Source organism: Canis lupus, chromosome 8, assembly GCF_048164855.1.
Source record: "Canis lupus baileyi chromosome 8, mCanLup2.hap1, whole genome shotgun sequence".
Taxonomy (NCBI): Eukaryota; Metazoa; Chordata; class Mammalia; order Carnivora; family Canidae; genus Canis; species Canis lupus.
The window spans coordinates 60,272,373-60,276,440 of record NC_132845.1 but is presented as its reverse complement, the minus strand read 5'-3'; the positions used below and the strand labels follow the sequence as shown (position 1 = coordinate 60,276,440).

Below are 4,068 nucleotides of genomic sequence, written 5' to 3'. Positions count from 1 at the left end.
ATCTCGGTATCTATTGCTTGTCTGGGGCATCTCTTTATGGCACATGTTTCCTTGGATATTTCCTTTTTTTTTTTTCCCCTTGGATATTTCCAAATGCCCACTACGTGCCAGGCAGTGCGTTAGTCACTAGGGCAGTGCAAAGATGGATACGATTCGGACCCCTCCCTCAAAGATCTTACCACGTAACAAGGGGACTATGATGGGCATGACTATGCCACTTACCCAGTTGATAAGTATTTATCGATCACCTACCATGGGTGCAAGATTGTATAAGATTCTGATTGAGTCACAGTCATAGAAATCCACAGGAGGGAGGTGGTGGTGGTTTGGTCATGACCCAGCTAACTCAGAGCCTGGCCTCCATAAATCATGACAAGATGGATGGATGGAGTTGGTTGGAAGGCTGGCTGGCAGGGAAGCTTTCCCACAGTAGGAGATCTAGCCAAGGACCTTGCAGAATAGAGTTGACTCACTAGAGATGGTGCAAAGATATAGTCCTCAGGTTCATTTGAGAGTCTGTGAGGCCATTAATCTGGCTGTATGTGAGGGATTCCTTTAGGGCCTGATTAGGAAATTTTTTTTTTTAAGATTTTTATTTATTCATGAGAGGCACAGAGAGAAAGAGGCAGAGACACAGGCAGAGGGAGAAGCAGGCTCCGTTCAGGGAGCCCGACGTGGGACTCGATCCCGGGTGCCCAGGATCACACCCCGGGCTGCAGGCGGCGCCAAACCGCTGCGCCACCGGGGCTGCCCTTGAGTAGGAAATTTATTTTATTTTTTTTAAAAGATTTATTTATTTATTCATTCAGAGAGAGCGAGAGAGAGGCAGAGACACAGGGAGAAGCAAGCTCCACGCAGGGAGCCCGACGTGGGACTCGATCCCTGGTCTCCAGGATCACACCCCGGGCTGCAGGCGGTGCCAAACCGCTGCGCCACCGGGGCTGCCCGAGTAGGGAATTTAAATGGCTATGGGATACAGGAAAGAATAGGACCTGCGTGGAGGCTGACTGCTTATCCTCTGGGGTCTTTACACCTGAATGCCTCTTGGTTTACCTTCCATTTGTGCACTTTTGATAGAGACACAGGAACCCAAACCTGCTTCTCTTAGGGGGAAAACATCGGTGCAAGCATGCCAGCTGATCCCCAGGCTCTGAGACAGGGAAGACTTGGGAGTGGAGGGCGAACCAGGGGACGCAGTCCTCCTCAGGGGGACACCCACTTCTCACTTTGAACCCATTCCATAGTGTAAGAACATGAGCACACCGTTTCCAGCTCTACTGATGCATCAAAAGCTAGAAATCTGGCTCTTACTGTTTTTCAAATGAACCTCTCAAATCTAAAGTAAATATCAACTCTAATTTTCCAAAGAAATTGCCTACCAGTTGAAACACACTTTCAAATCGTAGCTACCAGTCTGTAACTTCTCCTCAGGGAACCAAGAGAGAGATCGGTTAGGAAGATTGGGTGAAGCAAAGTTTTATGTGGCCTCGAATGCTGTGCTAAAGAGTTTTGACTTGAGCTCATTAACAGCTTCAGTTTTTACCAAAAACCTTCTTTGAACAGGGGTGTGACTTGATACAGAGGTTTGGGGACCGGTGAGGTGTACAGCGGCATGTGAAATAGCGAGGAAGCAGTCAGAGTTGAAGGTCACTGCAGTCAGGTTTGTGGCAATGCGGTTGGAAGAGGGTGGCAGCGGGATGAGCAAAACGGAGCGGACAAGAAGAAGGTGAAGTGTACCAGGCACTGGAGGATGCGGGAAGCCGGGGGCCGCGGGAGCAAAACTGAGCGAGGCTCTCTCACCCCAAAGGGCAGGGCCGGCCAGGTCGGGTGGGGGCCCGCAGAGGTTCCAGAAGCCGGCCCCACGGTCCCGAGGGGTCAGGAGCGCCAGGGCCCGCCCGGCGCCGCGCAGCCCCGCTCCGCTCCGCTCCGGCCCAGCAAGCGGCTCCGGCTCTTTACGGAACAGGCGGTATGAGCGAGTCGCCCATAAGGTGGGGGTGAAGCCACCGGCTTCTCGGGGCGGCTGTGGGGACCAAGGGGTGGCGGACGGGCCGGCACCGGGGAGGGGGCGGAAGGCGCAGGCGCTCTCGGAGCCGGGGCTCCCGGAGGCTCGGGGTCCCGGGGGGGGGGGGTCGGGGTCCCGGGGAGGGGGACCGCCCGCCCGCCTGCCTATGGGGAGAGGCCAGGAGCCGCCGGGCGGCCACGATCCGACTCCTCCGCGCTCGGCGCTCCCGCTCTGGAGCCCCGGGGGCCCCGCCCTCTGCGCCCCGAGGCCGCCCCGCGCGCCCCGATCTGCGAGCCGGCCCCGGGGCACCCCGAGTCCCGCGGCGGCCGGAAGTGCGCGCTCCTCCCGCCCCTGGCTCGGCCTCTCTAGCAGCCCCGGGCGCCGGCGTCTCAGTGGGAATAACCCCTTCGGCCCCGCCAAGGGCTGAGTTGACTTGTGTTCTCCCTGCGCAACCGTTCGGTTCGGTCCTTGAACCGAACGTGCCCTTATCTAAAGGACAGCGCCCGACTCGCTGGGCTCGTGGGCCTGCTCGGCTGAGGTGCTGGGCCGCCTCGGGCAGGTTATTGAACCTCTCTGAGCCTCTGCTGGCCGATCTGTGAAATCCCCGTATCTACCGCAAAGGCGGCTGTAAGGATTCAGTGAACGCGTAAAGGACTTAGAAGAGGGTCTGTCGCTTAATCAGTGCTCAGTAAATGCTAGTCGTCATTGCTACGATTTTTACTGCGCCCCTTGGAAAAAGGCAGGTGCGCGAGGGTCAGTCTTGTGGCATGAGAATGAAGAACGTAATGGACATGATAAGAGCTGGTATTTATGGAGGGCCTTCTTTGTGCGGGCTTCCTGACACACCTGTCTCTACAGCCCTAGGGCAGGTCTGTGAAGGCAGTATTAGTATTCCCATGTTATGGAGGGAGTTAGGAACTGAGGGGATGTGGGCGTAGGGTTTGAACTCAAGGCCCTCTGACTGCAGGGCGCATGGTTTTTTTTCTCCTCCACACTGCAGCTCTGATTTTGGAAACCTTTTCTGGAAATTCTGAACCGAAAGCAATAGTGCTGTCAGACCCGGATGCCCCGCTAGTCCAGAGCTGAGGAGGCTGTGCAAAACCACCCAGTTCCCAACCAGGCTGATCTCAGTAATGAAGGCGCTGCCCCAGCAAGGATGCTCTCCTTGCTTAAAGACAAGTATACTGTGACCTTCAAAAGAAGCAAGTTGCAGACATCCAAAGAGAGAAAGGCACTGAGGAAATATATATTTTAAAGTTTATTATTATTATTATTATTATTATTATTATTATTATTATTATTATTTTAACAATCTCTACACTCAACTTGGGGCTGGAACTCACCACCTGGAGATCAAGAGTCGCATGCTCTTCTGACTGAGCCAGCCAGGCACCCCTATTTTTTTTTTTTTTAATGATTGATTGATTGATTTTAGACAGAGCACGCAGGGGGAAGAGCAGAGGGAGAGGGAGACAGAGAGCCTCAAGCAGACTCCACTCTGAGTGCAGAGGCCCATGAGGGGCTGGATTTCCTGACCTGGAGATCAACACCTGGGAAGAAACCAAAAGTTGGATGCTCAACCAACTGAGCAACCCATGCGCCCCCAGGCACCCTTATTTTTTAAGGATAAAGTAAATTCATGTTTTCATGTGCAAAAATGATTACAAAGCAGTCCAACCTTTGACACAACCTGTGGGAACCTCAGGGACCAGTCCGGCCTGCCACTTCTCCCTGCTTCTCGGGGTCCTTCTGGGCAGTTTCCGCTGGGCTCCAGTGTTTAGTACTAATAGCCTTTCATTAGGGTTCATGGAGCCTGGAGGACATGGTCAGGCTGTCCTTGCCTTTCGTTCGCTAGAGATTTAGTACCTTGATAGTCTTGCAGGAAGGCAGCTGGGGAGAGTCCCAGCATGAGAGCTGTGAGAGCCAGGGGTGGGTGGCCCTGAGAGATGAAGAACCAGAGACTTTCTCACCTCCACACCCTTGGCCACGCCACTCCCTCTACCTAGTTTAAGCTTTTGGACGGCAGGACATTGTCCATTTTGTCCTCTGCACCCTAATACCAGGGA

The 4,068-nt window shown here is 54.0% G+C and overlaps 1 protein-coding gene across 4 annotated transcripts in view; it reads left to right on the top strand.

Annotated features, from left to right (window-relative positions):
- The window catches only part of ZNF629 (zinc finger protein 629), an 81,769-nt gene that overhangs the window by 54,798 nt on the left and 22,903 nt on the right, over positions 1-4,068 (top strand). The window contains exons 2-3 of one of the 4 annotated variants that reach the window (XM_072836528.1): positions 1,564-1,660; positions 1,808-1,988. The exons of 2 other annotated variants lie outside the window; for them this stretch is intronic. The gene's annotated coding sequence lies outside the window, so the exon portion shown is untranslated. The remainder of the gene's footprint in view (positions 1-1,563; positions 1,661-1,807; positions 1,989-4,068) is intronic. One more of the 4 variants, XM_072836527.1, reaches the window with a different exon arrangement.